Here is a 27914-nt window from a genome sequence, read left to right on the forward strand (position 1 = left end):
TGAAGATATGAAGACCGAAGACTGTCCCCGTGTTCGGATGGGACTCTCCTTGGCGTGGAAGGCAAGCTTGGCAAACAATTATGAAGGTTCCATCTTATGTAACTGACTCTATGTAACCCTAGATCCCCCCGGTGTCTATATAAACTGGAGGGTGTAGTCCGGAAAGGAGATTCTCAATACCGTAGTCATACAGGCTAGACTTCTAGGGTTTAGCCATTATGATCTCATGGTAGATCAACTCTTGTAATACTCATATTCATCAAGATCAATCAAGCAGGAAGTAGGGTATTACCTCCATACAGAGGGCCCGAACCTGGGTAAACATCGTGTCCCCTATCTCCTGTTACCATCAACCTTAGATGCACAGTTTGGGACCACCTACCCAAGATCCGCCGTTTTGACACCGACACCTGCCCCTACCGCCGAGGTCCCGGTAGGGAAGAAGAAGACCGGCATGACCTCTCGCACCCACTCTACCAAGCGCACCTCTTCGGAGTGTTGTGCTACCGTTGAGGACGTGCCAGAGAGCTCCACCGGCAAGAGCAAGAAATCCAGAGTTGCGTAGCCAGATACCAAGACGGTGTCCATCAAGGCGGATGGCACGGGAGGGGCTTTCACCATAAGCTCCACCCTGGACAGCAAATAGGAAAGCGTGCTTGTCACTTTCCTGCAGGCGAATGTCGATGTGTTTGCATGGCAAGCATCCGACATCCCCGGCGTTCCCAGGGAAGTGATTGAGCACCATCTTGTTGTCTGTCCCCATGCGCGACCCATCAAGCAGAAGCTCAGGAAGCAAGCTTTGGAACGGCAAGAGTTCATCGCAGAGGAGATCCAGAAGTTGGAAGTGGCAGGCTTGGTGAGAGGAGTGCTCCATCCGACGTGGTTGGCCAATCCGGTGGTGGTGCGCAATGCAAACGGGAAGTGGATGCTGTGTATCGACTACACAGATATCAATAAGGCTTTTCCTAAGGACCCCTTCCCGTTGCCGCGCATTGACCAGATTGTTGACTCCACGGCCGGGTGCGATCTGCTATCATTTCTTGACGCCTACTCGGGCTACCACCAGATCTTCATGGCAAAGGAAGACGAAGAGAAGACAACATTCATCACCCCATGTGGTACGTATTGCTTTTTACGGATGCCTTTTGGGTTGAAGAGTGCTGGCTCGACATTCGCAAGGGCGGTCCAAATTGGTTTTGAGCCCTAGCTACATAGAAATATGGAAGCCTATATGGATGACATAGTGGTCAAAACCAAGGATAAGGGAACCCTTGTACAAGACTTAGAAGAGACGTTTGCCAACCTACGCAAGATCAACCTCAAGCTGAGCCCTGAGAAGTGTGTCTTCGCCGTTCCGTCCGGCAAACTTCTCAGGTTCTTTGTGTCGCAGCGTGGGATCGAGCCAAACCCGGACAAGATCAAGGCTACTGAGCAGATTGGGGCACCCAAGCGGATCAAGGATGTGCGTCGGCTCACTGGCTGCGTTACCACCATGAGCAAATTCATCTCCAAGTTCACTGAGCGTGCCCTTCCCTTTTTCAAGATCTTGAAGAAGGCGGGCCCAATGGAGTGGACCCTAGAAGCCGAGGCGGCGTTGCAGGATCTGAAGAAATACCTTTCCTCTACACCAATACTGGTTGCGCCTAAACCACAAGAGCCGTTGCTGCTGTATCTGGCGGCGACGAATCAAGTGGTCAGCGCCGTGCTAGTGGTGCAGAGGGAAGTCGATAAAGAGGCAGTGGCGACGGCAGGACTAGCGGATGGCAAGCCAGAGATTCCCCTAGCAGGGCCTGATGCCGGCAAGGCGAGGCCCCCGGCGGAGTCTGACGCCATCAGGACAGGCCCCATGCAATCAAATGAGGTGGTGTAGAAGAACAAGAAGATGCAGCACCCGGTTTACTTTGTCAACTCCCTCCTGCAGGGGGCTAGTTCAAGGTACTCTGGTGTGCAGAAATTGCTCTTCGGCCTTCTTATGGCCTCGAGGAAGCTGCGTCACTACATCCAAGCACACGAAATCACCGTCGTCACCCGCCTCCCGTTGCAACGGATACTGCACAACCCATATGCAACCGGAAGGATTGTGGAGTGGGCCTTGGAGCTTTTGAGCTTTGGTTTGAAGTTTGAAAGTACTTCGACAATCCATAGCAGAGTCTTGGCAGAGTTCATTGCAGAATGGACCTCAACGCTTGACGAGGAAATCTAGGAGACCACCCTCCCGGCAAGGAAGCAAGTCGCAACTGGATCATGTACTTTGACAGGGCTTTCTCGCTGCAAGGCGCCGGTGCTGGTGTGCTGCTCGTCGCACCCACCGGAGAGCACCTCAAGTATGTAATCCAGATGCACTTTCCCAGGGAGATGTCCACCAACAACACTACTGAGTACGAGGGGTTGCTTGCCGGCCTCAAGATTGCGGTGGACCTCGGGGTCAAGAAGCTCATCGTCAGGGGTGATTCATAGCTTGTCATCAGACAAGTTAACAAAGATTATCAGAGCCCGTTGATGGAGGCATACGTAGATGAGGTGAGGAAGCTGGATGAGCGCTTTGACGGTATACAAGCGGAGCATGTTCCCCGAGCGGAGAACGACATCGCCGATTACCTGTCAAAGCGCGCTGCATTCAAGCTACCTGTGGAACCAGGTTCTTTTTGCTTTGGTTAACTCAACCATCCATCGAACCATCAATGGAGCAGAACAAACGGAGGAAATCAGGCCCCGGCAAGTACTTTCCCGCTGAGCCCCCAGGGACCACCGACAAGGGTGTTGCCGCGGATTCTGAGCGTGCCGAGGAGCGACTAATTCCGACGGGCCATCAAGCCCTGGCCGTAGAGACGACCGCTCCCATGGCATAAGAAATGCCTTTGGTCCTTGCCGTCGAGCCCCAGGCTCTGGCACGGGCACAACATACCTTCCGATTCCTCCAAACAGGAGAGCTTCCTGAGGAGCAGGAAGAAGCGGAGAAAGTAGCCCGTCGGTCTGCCATGTATCAGTTCATCGATGGTGTCCTGTACAGGAAGAGACCGAATGGTGTGAAATTGAAGTGCATTCCCTGGGAGAAGGGACTGGAGCTGTTGGCGGAGATACACAGAGGCATATGTGGCTCCCACGTAGGGTCGAGGGCCCTTGCCAGCAAGGCATTCCAGCAAGGTTTCTTCTAGCCCACTGCCCTCCAGGATGCAACGACACTAGTAACCAAGTGTGAAGCGTGTCAGTTCCATTCGAAGAAGCTTCATCAACCAGCTCAAGCCCTTCAAACAATTAATCTTTCCCGACCATTCTCGGTCTGGGGGCTCGACATCCTGGGGCCCTTCCCCCGCGCTATCGGGGGCTTTGAGTACTTGTACGTTGTGATCGACAAGTTCACAAAGTGGCCAGAGGTAGAAGCACTGAGTAAGGTGACAACACAGTCAGCCGTCAAGTTCCTCAAGGGGCTAGTGTGCCGTTTTGGTGTGCCAAACAGGGTTATCACCAACAACGGCACACAGTTCACAAGCCACACCTTCATGCAGTACATCCAAGACCTCGCCAGCAGGGTCTATTTCGCTTTCGTGGCACACCCACGGAGCAAAGGCCAGGCGGAGAGGGCAAATGCTAAAATGTTGCAAGGCTGAGGACAAAGAATTTTGGCAAGCTGCACAAGAGCGGGAGGCGCTGGATTGATGAGTTGCCGGTGGTTCTTTAGTCGATCAGAACGACGCCAAATCGAGCCACCGGCCAAACACCCTTTGCGCTGGTATACGGGGCAAAAGCAGTTCTCCCCATGGAACTCATATACGGGTCACCTCGAGTGCTTGCTTACGACGAGCTTGAGCAAGATCAATTGCACCAAGATGACGCAACGCTCCTTGAGGAAGATCATCTTCGGGCGGCTGTGAGAGTGATACATCTCCAACGTATCTATAATTTTTTATTGTTCCATGCTATTATATTATCAACCTTGGATGTTTTATATGCATTTATATGCTATTTTATATGATTTTTGGGACTAACCTATTAACCTAGAGCCCAGTGCCAGTTTCTGTTTTTTCCTTGTTTTAGAGTATCACAGAAAAGGAAAATCAAACGGAGTCCAATTGACCTGAAACTTCATGGAACTTATTTTTGGACCAGAAGAAGCCCACGGAGTATAAGAGATGGACTAGGAGAGTCCCGGGCTTCCCACGAGGGTGGGGGCGCGCCCCCTGCCTCGTGGACAGCCGGGAGGTCCACTGACATACTTCTTCCTCCCATATATACCCATATACCCTAAAAACTCCGGGGAGCACAATAGATCGGGAGTTCCGCCGCCAGAAACCTCCATAGCCACCGAAAACCAATCTAGACCCATTCCGGCACCCTGCCAAAGGGGGGATCCCTCTTCGGTGCCCATCTTCATCATCCCGGTGCTCTCCATGACGAGGAGTGAGTAGTTCTCCCTCGGGGCTGAGGGTATGTACTAGTAGCTATGTGTTTGATCTCTCTCTCTCTCATGTTCTTGAGGTGGTACGATCTTGATGTATCACGAGCTTTGCTATTATAGTTGGATATTATGATGTTTTCTCCCCTCTCTACTCTCTTGTAATGGATTGAGTTTCCCCTTTGAAGTTATCTTATCGGATTGAGTCTTTAAAGATTTGAGAACACTTGATGTATGTCTTGCCGTGCGTATCTGTGGTGACAATGGGATATCACGTGATTCACTTGATGTATGTTTTGGTGATCAACTTGCGGGTTCCGCCCATGAACCTATGCATAGGGGTTGGCACATGTTTTCGTCGTGATTCTCCAGTAGAAACTTTGGGTCACTCTTTGAGGTTCTATGTGTTGGTTGAATAGATGAATCTGAGATTGTGTGATGCATATCGTATAATCATACCCATGGATACTTGAGGTGACATTGGAGTATCTAGGTGACATTAGGGTTTTGGTTGATTTGTGTCTTAAGGTGTTATTCTAGTACGAACTCTAGGGATGTTTGTGACACTTATAGGAATAGCCCAACGGATTGATTGGAAAGAATAACTTTGAGGTGGTTTCGTACCCTACCATAATCTCTTCATTTGTTCTTTGCCATTAGTAACTTTGGAGTGACTCTTTGTTGCATGTTGAGGGATAGTTATGTGATCCAGTTATGTTATTATTGTTGAGAGAACTTGCACTAGTGAAAGTATGGACCCTAGGCCATGTTTCAACGCATTGCAATACCGTTTGTGCTCACTTTTACCATTAATTACCTTGCTGTTTTTATATTTTCAGATTACAAAAACCTTTATCTACCATCCATATACCACTTGTATCACCATCTCTTCGCCGAACTAGTGCACCTATACAATTTACCATTGTATTGGGTGTGTTGGGGACACAAGAGACTCTTTGTTATTTGGTTGCAGGGTTGCTTGAGAGAGACCATCTTCATCCTACGCCTCCTACGGATTGATAAACCTTAGGTCATCCACTTGAGGGAAATTTGCTACTGTCCTACAAACCTCTGCACTTGGAGGCCCAACAACGTCTACAAGAAGAAGGTTGTGTAGTAGACATCAAGCTTTTTTCTGGCGCCGTTGCCGGGGAGGTTAGTGCTTGAAGGTATATATTTAGATCTTGTAATCGAGTATTTTAATTTCTTGTTTTATCACTAGTTTAGTTTATAAAAGAAAATTACAAAAAATGGAATTAAGTTTGTCTCATACGCTTCATCTTTTTAATATCTTTCGTGAGTATCATGGAAAGGAAAATTGTGCCAAAGTGTTAGAAGAAAAATGCATTAAAATGTTTGGCACTAAATCTTTGAATGGTGAGCATGATTGCAATGTTGTTAGTATGAACTCCTTGAATATCCATGGTACTAATGATGATTGCACTAGTTATGATGAAAATGTCTCCTATAAACATGTCAATTTTTGTGGAGTGCATTGGTTTTGTAAGTACACACCAAATAGGGAAGATAGATATTGCAAGAGGCATAAGTACTTAGAAACTAAATTGTTGCAAGAAAGGCTAGATGATTGTGCTGAAAATTTAAATTTTCTTGGCCGTACTTGTGGACTTTGCAATGAACAGGGTCATTTAGCTATCCGATGCAAATTGTTTCATGATCTAATCATGTCCAAAAATTGTGATGACTTGATTTCTCTTGAACATTATAATGAACTCAGTTTGATTATGGGTTACGAAGAAATGAAACGTATAACTAAGCATCTTACAGAATTTGCCCGTTATAAACTTCTCGGTTTTGATCTAGAGGAAATTTATATGTATTGTGCGATGAATTGCATTGAAAATCCTTATATTGCCAATTACATAAAGAAAAGAAAACAAATAGAATATGAAGAGAATACTAATGAAAGGGAAGAGACTTCCCAATACCCTCCTATTATTTCTTATGATGAATCAGGTAACGAGGAGGAGCCCCGTATTCAACCAATCTCTTGCGTGAAGATTGAAAAAGTTTGAGAACATCAAAAGTATGAAACAATTGCTTGGCTTGTCATCGGGGTTGTGCATGATTTAAATATTTTTTGTGGTGAAGATAGAGCATAGCCAGACTATATGATTTTGTAGGGATAGCTTTCTTTGGCCATGTTATTTTGAGAAGACATGATTACTTGGTTAGTATGCTTGAAGTATTATTATTTTTATGTCAATATTAAACTTTTGTCTTGAATGTTATGGATATGAATATTCTTGCCACAATAAAGAGAACTACATGGATAAATATGTTAGGTAGCATTCCACATCAAAAATTCTGTTTTTATCATTTACCTACTCGAGGACGAGCAGGAATTAAGCTTGGGGATGCTGATACGTCTCCAATGTATCTATAACTTTTTATTGTTCCATGCTATTATATTATCAACCTTGGATGTTTTATATGCATTTATATGCTATTTTATATGATTTTTGGGACTAGCCTATTAACCTAGAGCCCAGTGCCAGTTTCTGTTTCTTCCTTGTTTTAGAGTATCGCAGAAAAGGAAAATCAAACGGAGTCCAATTGACCTGAAACTTCATGGAACTTATTTTTGGACCAGAAGAAGCCCACGGAGTATCAGAGATGGACCAGGAGAGTCCCGGGCTGCCCACGAGGGCGGGGGGCGCGCCGACCCCCCTGGGCGCGCCCCCTGCCTCGTGGACAACCCAGAGGTCCACTGACGTACTTCTTCCTCCCATATATACCCATATACCCTAAAAACTTCGGGGAGCACAATAGATCGGGAGTTTCGCCGCCAGAAGCCTCCGTAGCCACCGAAAACCAATCTAGACCCGTTCCGGCACCCTGCCGGAGTGGGGATCCCTCTCCGGTGGCCATCTTCATCATCCCGGTGCTCTCCATGACGAGGAGGGAGTAGTTCTCCCTCGAGGCTGAGGGTATGTACCAGTAGCTATGTGTTTGATCTCTCTCTCGTGTTCTTGAGGTGGTACAATCTTGATGTATTGCGAGCTTTGCTATTATAGTTGGATCTTATGATGTTTTCTCCCCCCTCTACTCTCTTGTAATGGATTGAGTTTCCCCTTTGAAGTTATCTTATCGGATTGAGTCTTTAAAGATTTGAGAACACTTGATGTATGTCTTGTCGTGCGTATCTGTGGTGACAATGGGATATCACGTGATTCACTTGATGTATGTTTTGGTGATCAACTTGCGGGTTCCGCCCATGAACCTATGCATAGGGGTTGGCACACGTTTTCGTCATGATTCTCTGGTAGAAACTTTGGGGCACTCTTTGAGGTTCTATGTGTTGGTTGAATGGATGAATCTGAGATTGTGTGATGCATATCGGATAATCATACCCACGGATACTTGAGGTGACATTGGAGTATCTAGGTGACATTAGGGTTTTGGTTGATTTGTGTCTTAAGGTGTTATTCTAGTACGAACTCTAGGGCTGTTTGTGACACTTATAGGAATAGCCCAACGGATTGATTGGAAAGAATAACTTTGAGGTGGTTTCATACCCTACCATAATCTGTTCGTTTGTTCTCCGCTATTAGTAACTTTGGAGTGACTCTTTGTTGCATGTTGAGGGATAGTTATGTGATCCAATTATGTTATTATTGTTGAGAGAACTTGCACTAGTGAAAGTATGGACCCTAGGCCATGTTTCAATGCATTGCAATACCATTTTTGCTCACTTTTATCATTAGTTACCTTTCTATTTTTATATTTTCAGATTACAAAAACCTTTATCTACCATCCATATACCACTTGTATCACCATCTCTTCGCCGAACTAGTGCACCTATACAATTTACCATTGTATTGGGTGTGTTGGGGACACAAGAGACTCTTTGTTATTTGGTTGCAGGGTTGCTTGAGAGATACCATCTTCATCCTACGCCTCCTACGGATTGATAAACCTTAGGTCATCCACTTGAGGGAAATTTGCTACTGTCCTACAAACCTCTACACTTGGAGGCCCAACAACGTCTACAAGAGGAAGGTTGTGTAGTAGACATCAGAGAGCAGCACGCTACCAGCAAGCCTTGCCCTGCTACCATAGCCGCAAGGTTCATGCCCGAAGCTTTGAGGAAGGCGACCTTGTTCTTCGGCGCGTTCAGTCGGCCAAGAATTCCAACAAATTGACGCCAAAGTGGGAAGGCCCTTATCGGGTAATATGAGTCACCAGGCCCGGCGCAGTCCGCCTGGAGACCAAAGATGTTGTTCCAGTGAGTAACTCCTGGAACATTGAACATCTTCGCAAGTTTTACCCATAAGGTGCGGTTGTCTGGCCCCCCGGCAAACCACCTTTTGTACAAGGCTTGCCGGCAAGTCATGTAACCCTCTGTACAAAGCCAGGCGCAGACGCTGAGCATAAATAAATGAAGCGCTGACGCCCTAAGTTTTAGCATGCATGCTAGGTTAAGTCTCTCCCTCGGATAGGGTTGGTAGTGCATAGCGGCGACTAACCCCTAGCCTAGTGGTCGAGTATGCGTCTTTCTGTCTTCTTTGGTTCACAGGACACGTTGACACTTCTGCTGAGCCATTTGGGAGAAAGAAAACGAACCGGTGCTCTGGCCCCGGCAAGCCAAGACTGCCGGGGGTTGAAGACACAAGGATCTAACCACGGCAAGCCAAAGTTGCCGGGGGCTGCGGATTCAGATAAGTCCTTCATCCCCTGTTGTGCATTTCCGTACGGAATTGGGACAAATGAAACCTCATTTTGCTCCAAGACCATCGTGCTCCCCCTTCTTCTTGTACCCAAGTCCCCAGGACAAAACCGGGTTGTAGACGCGGTGGCGAGGAAATAAACGACGGGCCTAACTATACTTCGCCCTGCCTCCGCCAAAAGCGTGAGGATGGTCAATTGAAGTCAGGGGACGGCAAGGCCTGTTGTCGGGCAACAATATTTATCTTAAAAATAACAAGGATTCGTTCCTTGGCATGGGCCTCGCTCATGCACAGAGAACCCGGCAAGCACCCTTTTTCATTAAAAACATCCCATACAGGTACAGTTCATACGGAATTAAAAACATGAGCAAGGGGATTACAAATTTTAAATCTAACAAGTGCTCGTAGGCTTACAAACTAAAAAGAGATAAGATGCCCGTAATCCCTTCCTTGTCCCTCTCCTCAGAAGGTGGAACAAGATGGCAGGAGGGCAAAAAGAGCGCCTAGGCAAGGTACGAGGAGCAAAAGGCACCAAGAGAGCATCTTGGTGCCAGGAAAGGAGCTGGAAGACGAGGCAACAGGCCGGCAATACGTGACGAAGGCGTCGGTGCCGGCGTACTCCGACTTGACGGCCACCACCCGCCTTCTTCGTCTCCTCCGGCCCTCCTACGCCAGCCGCCCAAGGAGACGATGGGGAGCGCCCCGATGGAGAGCTTGACGAGGAAGGCCCTCGACAAGCCGCACAATGTAGGGTGGGGCGACGCGATCAGTCAGAGACGAGGTCGACGTGACCTCGTGTGACGCTCTCATCATCGATGTCGCTACCATCCTCATCACTCCCGCTTGAAGAGGAGTCTTCATCGTCGGAGGAGCTCTCCACACAACACTTCAGGTGAGTTCCAGGATCTCCAAAGACCTTGATGGAGAGCAGGCTGCCCTCCATTAACTTGAAGTAGAGGACAAGCCCCGCCGTTAGGCTGTGCATGTGAGTAAATGTCTTCCATCCGCGACGGAGGTACATGACATGAGGAGCGGGGAAGTCGACGTCGACCCACGTGCCGCCGTTCCCGCAGCCCTTCATGTGCAACCTGAGGGTCTAGAGTGGATTAAGCTCCATCTCCCGAGAAAATGGGGTGGGGAGATTGAGGCGGCGACGCGGTGGCCGGTGCAGCCTGATGAAGAACTCGCGGGGCAGGTCCCCGACGTGGCCCTCCTTCGAGGGAGGCATCGCTGGTAGAGGCGAGGCCTATGCGCCGCCCCGTCCCCCTCTCCCCTGAGCGCCATGGCGGCCTCGGCCTTGGCCCCTACCCCTTCCTCTCGTGGCCGGCTCCGCCGCCACGAGCTCTTGGGGAGGAGGGTCGCGCTGATGAGCAGCAACCCTCGCCGCCATCGTCGAAGGGCCAGCACCCCCTCTCGCCATGACGGGTGGAAGAAAAGAGCGGAGGTGGAAGAGGATGGATGCTGAGAGAATGTGGGATGACATCCCCCTCCCCTTCCTTATAAAGGGGCGAGGTCGAACCTCGGCCGCCCCGCTCAACCAATCCAGCCACGAGAGGCACAGGGAATCAGGACCGACCCGCCGCCCCAATCAGCGACGGCCTGGTTTCCCGCCTCCACCGCCTGCCACCTACATGGGGAACATGTGGCGAGCAAGCAGAATTGAGGGGACGGGTGAGGCGACCATTCCCCACCCCGTGATCGTGGGGGACAGACACCTTGAAGACCACGACCCGAGTCCGCCCGAGTGAATGAGCCGCGCCTCTGCGCCTCCCTCTTTTTATGGGGATGGCGCGAGCCGCCTCTTTACCATGATGTGACGCATGCGTACGGAAACCGCCCCACGCATAACCCCCACGTGACGCACGACCCTCCACGTCGCGCGTTCAACACAGGTCATGGGGAAGCGCAGCGGATGAGAAGTTACTGCAGTAAAATCCGCCCCTCTTGCCTGCGCACCGTTCTGGGCCTAGCCCAACAACACGGTATGCTTATGTGTGGCCCGGGCCTGGGGGCTCCTGTCGGTGTACAGAAGTAGGGGCTCTTCTTTTGACCCCTTTACTTGTGCATGAGCAGTTGGAGCCGCGCGCCATGGCCACACTTAGCAGGGCAGAGGAGGGAAGCCGGAGAGAAACCAAGGTACGAGACAACCAAGGCAACGCCAAGACCAGAAACGTAGGAAAGCAAGAGGGCGAGGTGGACTCCCTCGGCAAAATCCTTGCCGAGGAAGCCTCCGCACCCCCGGAAAGAGCCTTGCCGGGGCAACTTGCCCGATGCCAGCGGATGATAACCCACAAGTATAGGGGATCACAACAGCTTTCGAGGGTAGAGTATTCAACCCAAATTTATTGATTCGACACAAGGGGAGCCAAAGAATATTCTCAAGTATTAGCAGCTGAGTTGTCAATTCAACCACACCTGGAAACTTAGTATCTGCAGCAAAGTATTTAGTAGCACAGTAATATGATAGTGGTGGTAGCAGCAACAAAACTAAAGACAGCAGAAGTAATGTTTTTGGTATTTTGTAGTGATTGTAACAGTAGCAGCGGGAAAGTAAATAAGCGTAAACCAGTATATGGAAAACTCGTAGGCACCAGATCAGTGATGGATAATTATGTCGGATGTGGTTCATCACGTAACAGTCATAACACAGAGCGACACAGAACTAGCTCCAATTCATCAATGTAATGTAGGCATGTATTCCGTATATAGTCATACGTGCTTATGGAAAAGAACTTGCATGGCATCTTTTGTCCTACCCTCCCGTGGTAGCGGGGTCCTATTGGAAACTAAGGGATATTAAGGCCTCCTTTTAATAGAGAACTGGAACAAAGCATTAGCACATAGTGAATACATGAACTCCTCAAACTATGGTCATCACTGGGAGTGGTCCCGATTATTGTCACTTTCGGGTTGCCGGATCATAACACATAGTAGGTGACTATAGACTTGCAAGATAGGATCAAGAACTGACATATATTCATGAAAACATAATAGGTTCAGATCTGAAATCATGGCACTCGGGCCCTAGTGACAAGCATTAAGCATAGCAAAGTCATAGCAACATCAATCTCAGACCATAATGGATACTAGGGATCAAACCCTAACAAAACTAACTCGATTACATGATAAATCTCATCCAACCCATCACCGTCCAGCAAGCCTACGATGGAATTACTCACGCACGGCGGTGAGCACCATGAAATTGGTGATGGAGGATGGTTGATGATGACGACGGCGACGAATCCCCCTCTTCGGAGCCCCGAACGGACTCCAGATCAGCCCTCCCGAGAGGTTTTAGGGCTTGGCAGCGGCTCTGTATCGTAAAACGCGATGATTTCTTCTCTCTTATTTTTTTCTCTTCGAAAGCAAATATATAGAGTTGGAGTTGGCGTCGGAGGGTTTCCAGGAGCCCACGAGGTAGGGGGCGCGCCCTAGGGGGGGCGTCCCCCACCCTCATGAGAAGGGTGTGGGCCCCCTGGTCTTCATCTTTGGCGAGGGTTTTTTATTATTTTTTCTAAGATGTTCCGTGGAGTTTCAGGTAATTCCGAGAATATTTGTTTTCTGCACATAAAACAACACCATGGCAATTCTGCTGAAAACAGCGTCAGTCTGGGTTAGTTCCATTCAAATCATACAAGTTAGAGTCCAAAACAAGGGCAAAAGTGTTTGGAAAAGTAGATACGACGAAGACGTATCAACTCCCCAAGCTTAAACCCTTGCTTGTCCTCAAGCAATTCAGTTGACAAACTGAAAGAAAGAAAGAAAAACTTTCACAAACTCTGTTTGTCTTGTTGTTGTTGTAACTATGTCGAGCCAGCATTCAAGTTTTCAGCATAGATCATAACTAACCACATTTGCAATAATTCTCAGGTCTCATAATTACTCATATCAATAACATAATCAACGAGCAAGCCATAATAATAAATCTCAGATAACAACACTTTCTCAAAACAATCATAATATGATATAACAAGATGGTATCTCGCTAGCCCTTTCTGAGACCGCAAAACATAAATGTAGAGCACCTTTAAAGATCAAGGACTGACTAGACATTGTAATTCATGGTAAAAGAGATCCAATCATAGTCATACCCAATATAAATTAACAGTGATGAATGCAAATGACAGCTGTGCTCTCTAGCTAGTGCTTTTTAATAAGAGGGTGATGACTCAAAATAAAAGTAAATGGATAGGCCCTTCGCAGAGGGAAGCAGGGATTTGTAGAGGTGCCAGAGCTCGGTTTTGAAATAGAGATAAATTGTATTTTGAGCGGTATACTTTCATTGTCAACGTAACAACTAAGAGATGGCGATATCTTCCATGCTAAACACATTATAGGCGGTTCCCAAACAGAATGGTAAAGTTTATACTCCCCCTCCACCAACAAGCATCAATCCATGGCTTGCTCGAAACAACGTGTGCCTCCAACATACATCAGGTCCTAGGGGGAGTTTTGTTTGCAATTAATTTTGATTTAGTTTGCATAAAGCATGGGACTGGGCATCCCGGTGACCAGCCATTTTCTCGTGAGTGAGGAGCGGAGTCCACTCCTCTTGAGAATAACCCGCCTAACACGGAAGATAAGGACAACCTTGGTTGATACATGAGCTATTCGAGCATACAAAACAGAATGTTTATTTGAAGGTTTAGAGTTTGGCACATACAAATTTACTTGGAACGGCAGGTAGATACCGCATATAGGAAGGTATGGTGGACTCATCTGGAATAACTTTGGGGTTTAAGGGATTGGATGCACAAGCAGTATTCCCGCTTAGTACAAGTGAAGGCTAGCAAAAGACTGGGAAGCGACCAACTAGAGAGCGACAACAGCCATGTACATGCATAAAAATTAATAAACATTGGATGCAAGCATGAGTAGGATATAATCCACCATGAACATAAATATCATGAAGGCTATGTTGATTTGTTTCAACTACATGCGTGAACATGTGCCAAGTCAAGTCACTTAAATAATTCAAAGGAGGATACCACCCCAACATACCACATTATAATCATCTCAATAGCATGTTGGCACACAAGGTAAACCATTATAACTCATAGCTAAACAAGCATGGCACAAGCAACTATGATCTCTAATTGTCATTGCAAACATGTTTATTCATAATAAGCTGAATCAAGAACGAGCGACTCATCATATTTACAAAAACAAAAGAGGTCGAGTTCATACCAGCTTTTCTCATCTCAGTCGGTCCATCATATATCATCATAATTGCCTTTCACTTGCACGACCGAACGGTGTGAATAATAATTAGAGTGTACGTGCATTGGACTAAGATGGAATCTGCGACTGCGAGCATTCAATAAACAGGAGAAGACCAGGCAATATGGACTCTTGGTTGAATCAACAATAATGCATATAAGAGCCACTTCAACAATTTAATTATGGTCTTCTCCTACGGACCCCAAAGAAAAGAAAAGAAATAAAACTATTTACACGGGAAAACTCCCAACAAGCAAAAGAATAATGGGAAATATTTTTGGGTTTTCTTTTTAATTATTACTACTACAGCAGAAAAATAAACTACTACTAATTTTTTGGTTTTTCTTAAGGTTTAACAAACACACAAGAAGAAAGCAGGAAAAAGAAAATTACCTAGCATGGATATTACAGTGAAAAAGTATGAGCACCGACATCTAGCAATGAGTGTGTGTGAACATAAATGTAATGTCGGTGAGAAATACGTACTCCCCCAAGCTTAGGCTTTTGGCCTAAGTTGGTTTATGGCCACGGCTGGCCTGGCGGATATCCATAATAATAATTGTTGGGGTCGTACTGTGATGAGGAAGAATAGTTGGGATCATACTGTGATGAAGAAGAAGACTCTGACTGCCACTGGCTGACAGTCATCTCTGGATCCCAATAATAAACAGATTGTCGTGGAGGTTCATCTTGTGGTTCCTGTTCCGGGGCTGGTGCAGGATTCTTGTAAGCTTGGATGGCAGCCCACGTAACGAGGTAGGGTACTACAAAATTAAACAAAGAAGGAGCAGGCAGGATAATAGTCTCAGGATGATGTTTGTTAAAGAGCAATTGATATTTAAGCTCTCCTGCCCTATTCTTAACAATAAAATCATGTGCCACCATACTTTTATGATCTAGATAAACACGGGGCAACACCTTTTCTTCCTTCTCAGCATGCCTAATAGGTATGTTAAAATGTGCAGCTAGGCGTGTGGCATAGACACCTCCAAAGATGGGACCCTTAGTACGGTTCATACTTAACCGTCTAGCAATAATACTGCCCATACTAAAAGTGTTATCACTGTATAAACCGTGGTGCAGAATAATTATATCGGGGATACTAAGGTTTCCACTGTTTCCGCGTCCAATTAAACAACGACTAGCAAATAATGCAAAGTAGCGTAAAACAGGAAAATGTATGCTAGTGATTCGTGCATCGGAAACCTTCCTAGTTTCTCCTACAATGATAGTATCAATAAACCCAGCCACATCATCATGATGTGGTTCTTCTGTCTTGCCCTCAAAAGGGATTAAACAAATCTGACAGAAATCATAAAGTGACATCTCCTTATGCTCATCATATAAATGAAACTCCACCGTAGGTGGTGAGTTCCTAGAATGAAAATGAAAGTTTTGCACAAAAGTATTTGTGAGTAAGAGATACTGATCGCATTGGTCGTGGAGGAAAGCGGTGAGGCCTGCATTGTGAGCCAATTCATGAAAATCTTCATAGATACCGGCTGCTCTCAAGAAATCTTTAGAAGGCCATTCACACGCCCGAATCTCCGCGGTGCGTGGCAAATTATACTTAGGCTTCGATGCCTTTTCCTTCGAGCTTTGGCTCGATGAGCCCCTTAAAAATCTCCTCATTATTTTTCTGAAATAATTTGAAATTTTTAGTAACTTCAAATAAAAGTGATCAACTTCAATAAAACTGATAGCAACTAGTCCTACAAGTGCCTAGAGCCTAAATCAAGCATTAGAACTACTTGGGACCATATAAATTTGACATGCAAGCTCAAGAACATGGTCACCTATGCAGCACGAATTTGCAAAGAATAAAGCACTAGAACAAAAACTAATTGCACCAATGGAGGAGTCACATACCAAGGAACAATCTCCCCAAGTAGTTTTGCGAGAGGTGCTTTGAGCAAGGAGATTGAAAATCACAGCAAAAGTGGCTGGAACTCGTGATTGAGTTGGTTTTTCGGGTTTGTGTGAGACAGAGGAAGAAGATGGGTCCTGGGATAAGTGGAGGAGGGCCACCATGGGCCCACGAGGCAGGGAGGCGCCTTAGAGGGGGGCACGCCCACCACCCTTGTGGCCAGGTGGCAGCTCCTCCCACGGTAATTTTTGCACGGTAAATCCTCAAATATTCCCGAAAAAATCATATTAAATTGGCATGGCATTCTGAGGACTTTTATTTTCAGGATATTTTTATATTGCATGGATAAGTCAGGAAACAGAAAAAAAATACTATTTTTACTTTATTTAATATAAATAACAGAAAGTAAAAGTGGGGTACAGAAGTTTGTGCTTCTAGTTTCATCCATCTCATGCTCATCAAAAAGAATCCACTAACAAGGTTGATCAAGTCTTGTTAACAAACTCATTCCGATAATCATGAAACCGGAGAAATTTCGAATAGCACTAAGTTACCTCAACGGGGATATGCACATCCCCAATAATAAGAATATCATATTTCTTCTTGATAGTAGGAAGAGGAAATTCAAAACCTCCAAATATAATCGATGGAATTTTTCCAATAGAGTTGATACTATGAACTTGAGGTTGTTTCCTCGGAAAGTGTACCGTATGCTCATTACCATCAACATGAAAAGTGACATTGCCTTTGTTGCAATCAATAACAGCCCCTGCAGTATTGAGAAAAGGTCTTCCAAGAATAATAGACATACTATCATCCTCGGGAATATCAAGTATAACAAAGTCCGTTAAAATAGTAACGTTTGCAACCACAATAGGCACATCCTCACAAATACCGACAGGTATAGCAGTTGATTTATCAGCCATTTGCAAAGATATCTCAGTAGGTGTCAGCTTATTCAAGTCAAGTCTACGATATAAAGAGAGAGGCATAACACTAACACCGGCTCCAAGATCACATAAAGTAGTTTTAATATAGTTTCTTTTAATGGAGCAAGGTATAGTAGGTACTCCAGGGTCTCCGAGTTTCTTTGGTATTCCACCCTTAAAAGTATAATTAGCAAGCATGGTGGAAATTTCAGCTTCCGGTATCTTTCTTTTATTAGTAATGATATCCTTCATATATTTAGCATAAGGATTTGTTTTGAGCACATCAGTTAATCGCATACGCAAAAAGATAGGCCTAATCATTTCAGGCAAATCGCTCAAAATCCTCATCATCCTTTTTCTTGGATGGTTTCGGAGGAAAAGGCATGGGTTTCTGAACCCAAGGTTCCCTTTCTTTACCATGTTTCCTAGCAACAAAGTCTCTTTTATCATAACGTTGATTCTTTGATTGTGCGTTATCAAGATCAACAGCAGGTTCAATTTCTACATCATTATCATTACTAGGTTGAGCATCATCATGAACATCATCATTAATATTTTTACTAGGTTCATGTTCATTACCAGATTGTGTTTCAGCATCATACATAGAGATATCATTTGGATTATCATGTGGTTCAGCAATAGGTTCACCAGAAGTTTGCACAGTTCTATCATTTTTCTTCTTCTTCTTTTTAGAAGAACCAGGAACATCAATATTATTTATTTGAGAATCTTGCTCAATTCTCTTAGTGTGGCCTTCAGGATACAAAGGTTCCTGAGTCATTCTACCAGTTCTAGTAGCCACTCTAATAGCATAATCATTTTTCTTACTATTCATTTCATCAAGCACTTCTTTTTGAGCCTTAAGTACTTGTTCTACTTGATTGGTAACCATAGAAGCATGTTTGCTAACAAGTTTAAGTTCACCTTTAATATCAGCCATATAATCACCCAAGCGTCTAATCATATAAGCATTTTCTTTTAATTGTCTACCAAAATAAGCATTGAAGTCATCTTGCTTAAACATAAAGTTATCAAACTCATCCAAGCACTGACTAGCAATTTTAGTAGGAGGGACTTCAGCTTCATCAAATCTATAGAGAGAATTTACCTTTACTACCTGTGTCGGGATATCGGGATCAGGAGGTTCTTCAATAAATAAAGAATTAAGATCATATGTTTCTTCAACATGCGGTGAATTAAGACCATGTATTTCTTCAATAGGAGGTAAATTCTTAAAGTCTTCAGCTTTAATACCTTTTTCTTTCATAGATTTATTTGCCTCTTGCATATCTTCGGGACTGAGAAATAGAACACCTCTCTTCTTCGGAGTTGGTTTAGGAATAGGCTCAGTAATTGGAGCAGGAGCTGGCTCAGGAGGTGCCCAATTATTTTCATTTGTCAACATATTATTCAATAGAATTTCAGCTTCATCCGGTGTTCTTTCCCTGAAAAGAGAACCAGCACAACTATCCAGGTAATCTCTGGAAGCATCGGTTAGTCCATTATAAAAGATATCAAGTATTTCAGGTTTCTTAAGAGGATGATCAGGCAAAGCATTAAGTAACTTGAGAAGCCTCCCCCAAGCTTGTGGGAGACTCTCTTCTTTAATTCGCAGGGAAGTTGTATATTTCCCTCAAAGCAGCTTGTTTCTTATGAGCAGGGAAATATTTAGCAGAGAAGTAATAAATCATATCCTAGGGACTACGCACACAACCAGGATCAAGAGAATTAAACCATATCTTAGCATCACCCTTCAATGAGAACGGAAATATTTTGAGTATATAAAAGTAACGCGATCTCTCATCATTAGTGAACAGGGCAGCTATATCATTTAACTTAGTAAGATGTGCCACAAAGTTTCAGATTCATAGCCATAAAACGGATCAGATTCAACCAAAGTAATTATATCAGGATCAATAGAGAATTCATAATCCTTATCAGGAACACAAATAGGTGAAGTAGCAAAAGCAGGGTCGGGTTTCATTTTATCTCTAAGTGATTCTTTGTTCCATTTAATTAATAACCTCTTAAGCTCATATCTATCTTTGCAAGCTAAAATAGCGGCAGAAGATTCCATATCAAAAATGTAGCCCTCAGGAATAACTGGCATATTTTCATCAACACTATCATCATCGTATTCATATTCAATAATTTCTTTTTCCCTAGCCCTAGCAATTTGTTCATCAAGAAATTCACCAAGGGGCACAGTAGTATCAGGCATAGAAGCAGTTTCATCATAAGTATCATGCATAGCAGAAGTGGCATCATCAATAACATGCGACATATCAGAACGAATAGCAGAAGCAGGTGTAGGTGTCGCAAGCTTACTCATAACAGAAGGTGAATCAAGTGCAGAGCTAGATGGCAGTTCCTTACCTCCCCTCGTTGTTGAGGGATAGAACTTGGTTTTTGGATCTCTCAAGTTCTTCATAGTGTCTAGCAGATATAAATCCCAAGTGACTCAAAGAATAGAGCTATGCTCCCCGGAAACGGTGCCAGAAATTAGTCATGATAACCCACAAGTATAGGGGATCACAACAGCTTTCGAGGGTAGAGTATTCAACCCAAATTTATTGATTCGACACAAGGGGAGCCAAAGAATATTCTCAAGTATTAGCAGCTGAGTTGTCAATTCCACCACACCTGGAAACTTAGTATCTGCAGCAAAGTGTTTAGTAGCACAGTAATATGATAGTGGTGGTAGCAGCAACAAAAGTAAAGACAGCAGAAGTAATGTTTTTGGTATTTTGTAGTGATTGTAACAGTAGCAGCGGGAAAGTAAATAAGCGTAAACCAGTATATGGAAAACTCGTAGGCACCGGATCAGTGATGGATAATTATGCCGGATGTGGTTCATCATGTAACAGTCATAACATAGAGCGACACAGAACTAGCTCCAATTCATCAATGTAATGTAGGCATGTATTCCGTATATAGTCATACGTGCTTATGGAAAAGAACTTGCATGACATCTTTGGTCCTACCCTCCCGTGGCAGCGGGGTCCTATTGGAAACTAAGGGATATTAAGGCCTCCTTTTAATAGAGAACCGGAACAAAGCATTAGCACATAGTGAATACATGAACTCCTCAAACTATGGTCATCACCGGGAGTGGTCCCGATTATTGTCACTTCGGGGTTGCCAGATCATAACACATAGTAGGTGACTATAGACTTGCAAGATAGGATCAAGAACTCACATATATTCATGAAAACATAATAGGTTCAGATCTGAAATCATGGCACTCGGGCCCTAGTGAGAAGCATTAAGCATAGCAAAGTCATAGCAACATCAATCTCAGAACATAATGGATACTAGGGATCAAACCCTAACAAAACTAACTCGATTACATGATAAATCTCATCCAACCCATCACCGTCCAGCAAGCCTACGATGGAATTACTCACACACGGCGGTGAGCATCATGAAATTGGTGATGGAGGATGGTTGATGATGACGACGGTGACGAATCCCCCTCTCCGGATCCCCCGAATGGACTCCAGATCAGCCATCCCGAGAGGTTTTAGGGCTTGGCGGCGGCTCCGTATCGTAAAACGCGATGATTTCTTCTCTCTTATTTTTTCTCTCCGAAAGCAAATATATAGAGTTGGAGTTGGCGTCGGAGGGTTTCCAGGGGGCCCACGAGGTAGGGGGCGCGCCCTAGGGGGGGTGCCCCCACCCTCGTGAGAAGGGTGTGGGACCCCTGGTCTTCATCTTTGGCGAGGATTTTTTTATTGTTTTTTCTAAGATGTTCCGTGGAGTTTCAGGTCATTCCGAGAATATTTGTTTTCTGCACATAAAACAACACCATGGCAATTCTGCTGAAAACAGCGTCAGTCCGGGTTAGTTCCTTTCAAATCATACAAGTTAGAGTCCAAAACAAGGGCAAAAGTGTTTGTAAAAGTATATATGACGGAGACGTATCAGCGGAGCAAGCTGCCCTTGAGCCCACGGGCTCCAACCCAACCAACTACATTGGAACCAAGGCTCGGGAGGCGCCTCTGTGGTGGCATGCAGATCTTCGTCAAGATCAAAAACATGCGAGATCAGATGAGGACCAGAAGACGGCGACCCTCGGCAGGATCCTAGCCGAGGAAATCTATAAGACCCCCGGCAAGACCCTTGTCGGGGACGACTGCGACGCCACAGCAAGACCCTTACCGGCCCCCCCAGCAAGAACCTTGCCGAGGGCATCAGCAGGGCCACTACCAGGCCCACACCAGCCAAGACTCCACCACCGTCCCCAAGCAGCTGCTAGCTCAACCAGCTGGGCAGGCACCTCCAAGGTGACAGGAGGCCTCTACACCAACTCAGCAAGCACTTGTGTGTCGCATGCGACCCTTCATGAAGGCTCCACCACCGCGCCAGCCCAGCAGCCAGCCAACGTGGCGCCGCGATGCCTCATCACCTTGGACGCGTGTCGAGGCCAGGCAAGGCGGCGACAACTGGGACATGCTTCCCTGGCGTCCCCGATAAAGTGAGAGGGGCACGTCGGCAACGCATTAAATGCATTTGTCTGATGGGGCCAGAGGATAGACTCATCCACTATAGACCTTTCTGCCTCCTATGTGCCACTGTGGCAATCCATTTTCTCCTATAAAAGGAGGCCCGAGGCGTCCAGGAGGGGGATTCGGCTGTTTTGGGCAAGTTGCGCCCCGTAGCTAGCTCAAGAACACTCAAACACATCCACCAAAGCAGGACTAGGGTACTACGCATCTTCGCGGCCCGAACCTGGGTAAACGATCCGTGTGCTTCCTGTCAGACTAGCTCTTTGCACAACCTCGCGCTCGCCAACCGTAGAAGGAATCCGAGTGAACTTTGCAATGAACATGGTCATTTAAGTCTCCAGTGCAAGTTGTTTCATGATCGAATCGTGTCCAAGAATTATGATGACTTGATTTCCCTTGCATATCATAATGATCTTAGTTTGCTTTTGGGTTATGACGAAATGAAACGTATAACTAAGGATCTTCCAGAATTTGTCCTTGATAAAGTTCTTGATTTTGATCTAGAAGAAATTTTTATGTATTGTGTGGTGAACTGCATTGAAAATCCTTATATTGCCAATTACATAAAGACAAGAAAACAAATAGAAGATGAAGAGAATACTAATGAAAGGGAAGAGACCTCCTAATATCCTCCTATTATTTCTTATGACACTACAAAAAAAGGCACATCCGTGACATTTTGGGCCGAATGAAAAAAACAATCTACCATACTTATGACACTTCTATGACAATAATTGTGACAAAACACGGTATCACCATAGATGTGGTGGGGTCCTACTTCTATGACAAAAAATCATGACAGAAAATGGGCTTTTCGTCCTGGGCGGGACGGAGATGCAGCTGCATGACATTCTTTGGGCCGTCCATGACGGAAAAAACTGTGGTAGAAGCGAGGGCAAGGAAAATATCGGGGTGTTCCCGGTTACGATGGGTCGTCGGGGCCGAGCGATGCACGTTTCTCTCGTACACGCACGCGCGTGGGTGCGAGGCGTTGGGCTCTAACTGAACCCGAGCGATTGCCCGGCAGGCTACGTGTTACTGAACCCAAGGGATCGATCGATGGCTGTTAACTAAACCCGATCGAGTGATTCCTTCGCTACTGCTGCTAACTGAAGCCGATCGATGCTGCCTCTGGATGAATAGTGAGCGTTGCTGGGGGGTTTGATGAACAGTTCCCGGTGGGGTGGATGAACAGGACCCCGTGGTGTTGCCTCTGGATGAACAGGACCCCGATCGATCGAGCCGGTTGGGGCTAGATGAACAGGACCCCATCGAGGGTAGGATGAACAGGACCACCCCGTGGAGGGCTGGATGAACAGGACCACCCCGTGGAGGGCTGGATGAACAATAGACGGTGGAGGGCTGGATGAACAGTAGCCCGTGGAGGGGTGGTTGAATAGGAGCCTGTGGAGAGGGCTGGTTGAACAGTAGCCGATGGAGTAGCACGCGGTGGAGGCTGGATGAACAGGCGCCTGTGGATGAACAGTCGCAAGTGGAGGCTGGAGGAGGTCGACGGTGGATGAACTGTAGCCCGTGGAGGCTGGAGGGGGTCGACGGTGGAGATGAACAATATCCCGTGGAGTCCCGTTTTGCGGTACGCCACACCCCTCCTGATGAACAGGACCCCCATTTCGACAGTAGCGCTCCAACACAAGTCTGTTTCCTCCGTTTTGCGGTACGCCACATCCCTCCCGATCAACAGGACCCCCGTTTCGACCGTAGGAGGTCCGTTTCCTCCGTTTTGCGGTACGCCAGACACCTCCCAATGAACAAGATCCCGTTTCGACCGTGGCCGGTCGAACACAAGGCCGTTTCCTCCGTTCTGCGGTATGCTAAGCCTCGTTTACATCGGCTGTTCCGCCCAAGCACTCCCGATGAACACGACGATGCATTCCGATCTGACCCAGCCGGTTGGCTCCCCATGAACACGACGATGACGGAGTTTCTCCGTTTCGACCCAGCCATGTACACGAGCCCTGGCCGTACGTATGCGTGAGTAGGCGTTCGAGACACAGCCCATATGTACGTACGTGGCCGTATTTTCTCTCTTGCACACTAGCCGTTGTACGTACGTGTACATGCTACGTGCGCGCCTCTACTACGACACGTGCATGCCTCTACATCGACCAGTATGTACACACACGTTCGCGACAAGAATGACAATGCTACGTACGCTTCGACCAGGTGGGTCCCGACTGTCAGGCGCTTCCTTGCGTGCGAAGATGTAGCTGGTGGGTCCCAGCAGTCAGGGGGGCGAATCGTTTTTTTTTCCCGGACGCACTTCCTTTCATGCGAAGATGTAGCTGGTAGGTCCCAGCAGTTAGGGGGAAACATTTTTTTCACGAAATACAGTTGCCCGACCAGTGGGTCCCTGCTGCCAGGTGCAGGAATAATTATTTTGCGCGTAATAAGGAGACACTTCCTTGCTGCGGCCGTGGACCCAACTGTCAACCTCTCCACGTACAGTCCACGTCTGATGGAAGCCGTTCCTTGACCACGTTGACCATGCCGCGCCGAGAGCACCAGGGCGGTGGACGGCGGCGAGGCCTAGGAAGGGGACGACGCGACAGTGGAAGCCCGCGCGGAGAGGAGTACGAGGGTTCACTGGTTTGGCTGCGGTGTGAGGCTGCTGTCGCCGCAGGGCCTGGCCAGCGGTGGGAATAGTAGGGGGCGGTGAGGCCTCCGCGGCAGCACAGCTGGCCACGGGAGGCAGGAGCATGTGGCACGACCAGCGCTGCTTTGGGCGCTGGAGCATGAAGACCAGAGGTTGAAGAAGCACTACGGCCATTGGATGGACATCGTACGGTCTGTGGAGCTAGAATCGTTCATATTGACTAAGTTGACAAAGCACTCCGTCCCCGTCAACTTAGTAGGCCCACAAGTCAGCCACCCACTAAGGTGGGTCCCAACTAGCAGGGGGAGTATCCATTTTTTTGTGCGTAATAAGGAGGCACTTTCGGTGGGTCCGAGCTGATAGCGGGGGAACTTTTTTTGCGAAATACGATGGCCCGTCCGGTGGGTCCCAGTAGTCAGGGGGAACGTTTTTTCGCCAAATACGGTGGCCCATCCGGTGGGTCCCTTCTGTCAGGTGGAGGAATAATTATTTTCCGCGTAATAAGGAGGCACTTCCTTGCTACTGCTGTGGACCTAGCTGTCAGCCTCTCCATGTACAGTACTCTTCCGATGGAAGTCGTTCCTTGACCACGTTGACCACGCCGCGTCGAGAGCACCAGGGTGGTGGACGACGACGAAGCCTAGGAAGGGAACGACACGGAGCCGGGGAAGACGCGGCAGTGGATGCCCACGCATAGAGGAGTATGAGGGTTCACTGGTTCGCTGCAATGTGAGACTGCCGTCGCCGCAAAATAGCAAGGGGTGTGGGTGAGTAGAGGGATGGCATGTCCAGCGGTGGGAGTAGTAGGGGGAGGTGAGGCCTCCGCGGCATCGCAGCCGCCCATAGGAGGCAGGAGCACGAGGCACGACCGGCACTGCTTTGGGCGGCTGGTGCAAGAAGACCAGAGGTTGAAGAAGCACTACGGCCGTTGGATGGACATCGTACGGTCACTGGAGCTAGAATCGTTCATATTGACAAAGTTGACAAAGCCCTCTGTCCCCGTCAACTTAGTTGGCCCACAAGTTAGCCTCCCATTATTGTGGGTCCCAGCTAGCAGGGGGTATTCATCTTTTTGTGTGTAATAAGGAGGCACTTCCTTGTGTGCGAAGATATAGCTGGTGGGTCTGACCTGTCAGCGGTGGGAACGTTATTCACGAAATACAGAGGCCCTTCCAGTGGGTCCTAGCTGTCAGGTGGAGGAATCATTATTTTGCGCGTAATAAGGAGGCATTTCCTTGCGTGCGGCCATGGAGCCAGTTGTCAGCCTCTGCACGCACAGTCGACTTCCGATGGTGTCATTCGTTGACCACGTTGACCACTCCGCACCGAGCGCATCCAAGGTGGTGGACGACGGCGAGGCCCTGGACAGCAACGAGCCGGAGATGGGAAGACGCGGTAGTAGAGTCGCAGACGGAGAGGTGTACGAGGGTTAATTGGTTCTGGTGCGGTGTGGTTTGGCAGTCCGTGGAGAAGAACATGAGGTGTGGAGGGGTGGAGGCGGGAACAGGTGGTCCCAGTGGCGCTGGAGGATGTAGACGAGAGATTGAAGATGGATGCCGGTCGTTGGATGTAAATCCAACGGCTAACGATGTCAGAATCATTTGTTGACTAAGTTGACAATGACTTGCATTGGCTTCGACCTATTGGCCCACATTTCATCCTCCAAAAATATGGCACGTATTCTACCCATTTTTTATAAGTTACAGTCTTTTTTGCAGGGTAGAATTTACAGTCCATTTGTTTTTTTTGAATTACAGTCCATTCGCTGGGCTGGGTGAACAAATCCCTTTTTGCCTATAAAAGGAGGCATGAGGCGTCCAGGAGGGGGATTCGGCTCTTTTGGGCAAGTTGCGCCCCGTAGCTAGCTCAAGAACACAAGAACACTCAAACACATCCTCCAAAGCAGGACTAGGGTATTACGCATCTTCGCGGCCCGAACCTAGGTAAACGATCCGTGTGCTTCCTGTCAGACCCGCTCTTTGCACAACCTCACGCTCTCCAACCATAGAAGGAATCCCAGTGACCCCATAGGTGTCGTTTCCACCGACAGAGTTATTTTTGGAACGGAAGCAATCCAGGAGACATGGAGTAGACGTCAGGGAAGCTTCGAGGAAGCCACGAGGCAGGGAGGCGCGCCCCCCACCCTCATGGGCCCCTCGTGGCTCCCCTCACCGACTTCTTTCGCCTATATATGTCCATATACCCTAAGAACATCGGGGAGAAGAATAGATCGGGAGTTCCACCGCCGCAAGCCTCTGTAGCCACCGAAAACCAATCTAGACCCGTTCCAGCACCCTGCCGGAGGGGGGATCCCTCACCGGTGGCCATCTTCATCATCCAGGCGCTCTCCATGACGAGGAGGGAGTAGTTCTCCCTCGGGGCTGAGGGTATGTACCAGTAGCTATTTGTTTGATTTCTCTCTCTCTCTCTCTCTCGTGTTCTTGAGGTGGTACGATCTTGATGTATCGTGAGCTTTGCTATTCTAGTTAGATCTTATGATGTTTCTCCCCCTCTACTCTCTTGTAATGGATTGAGTTTTCCCTTTCAAGTTATCTTATCAGATTGAGTCTTTAAGGATTTGAGAACGCTTGATGTATGTCTTGCATGTGCTTATCTGTGGTGACAATGGGATATCACATGATCCACTTGATGTATGTTTTGGTGATCAACTTGCGAGTTCCGTGAACTCATGCATAGGGGTTGGCACACGTTTTCGTCTTGACTCTCCGGTAGAAACTTTGGGGCACTCTTTGAAGTTCTTTGTGTTGGTTGAATAGATGAATCTGAGATTGTGTGATGCATATCGTATAACCATACCCATGGATACTTGAGGTGACATTGGAGTATCTAGGTGACATTAGGGTTTTGGTTGATTTGTATCCTAAGGTGTTATTCTAGTATGAACTCTATGATAGATCGAACGGAAAGAATAGCTTCATGTTATTTTACTATGGACTCTTGAATAGATCGATCAGAAATGATAACTTTGAGGTGGTTTCGTACCCTACCATAATCTCTTTGTTTGTTCTCTGCTATTAGTGACTTTGGAGTGACTCTTTGTTGCATGTTGAGGGATAGTTATACGATCCAATTATGTTATTATTGTTGAGAGAACTTGCACTAGTTAAAGTATGAACCCTAGGCCTTGTTTCCCAGCATTGCAATACCGTTTACGCTCACTTTTATCATTAGTTACCTTGCTGTTTTTATATTTTCAGATTACAAATACTCATATCTATCATCCATATTGCACTTGTATCACCATCTCTTTGCCGAACTAGTGCACCTATACAATTGACCATTGTATTGGGTGTGTTGGAGACACAAGAGACTCTTTGTTATTTGGTTGCAGGGTTGTTTGAGAGAGACCATCTTCAACCTACGCCTCCCACGGATTGATAAACCTTAGGTCATCCACTTGAGGGAAATTTGCTACTGTCCTACAAACCTCTGCACTTGGAGGCCCAACAACGTCTACAAGAAGAAGGTTGTGTAGTAGACATCAAGCAGTTTCTGGCGCCGTTGCCGAAGAGGTGAGTGCTTGAAGGTATATCTTTAGATCTTGTAATCGAATCTTTTAGTTTCTTGCTTTATCACTAGTTTAGTTTATAAAAGAAAATTACAAAAAATGGAATTGAGTTTGCCTCAAGCGCTTCATATTTTTAATATTTTTCGTGAGAATGATGGAAAGG

This window comes from Triticum urartu, chromosome 4 (assembly GCF_003073215.2).
Source record: "Triticum urartu cultivar G1812 chromosome 4, Tu2.1, whole genome shotgun sequence".
In the NCBI taxonomy this organism is placed as follows: Eukaryota; Viridiplantae; Streptophyta; class Magnoliopsida; order Poales; family Poaceae; genus Triticum; species Triticum urartu.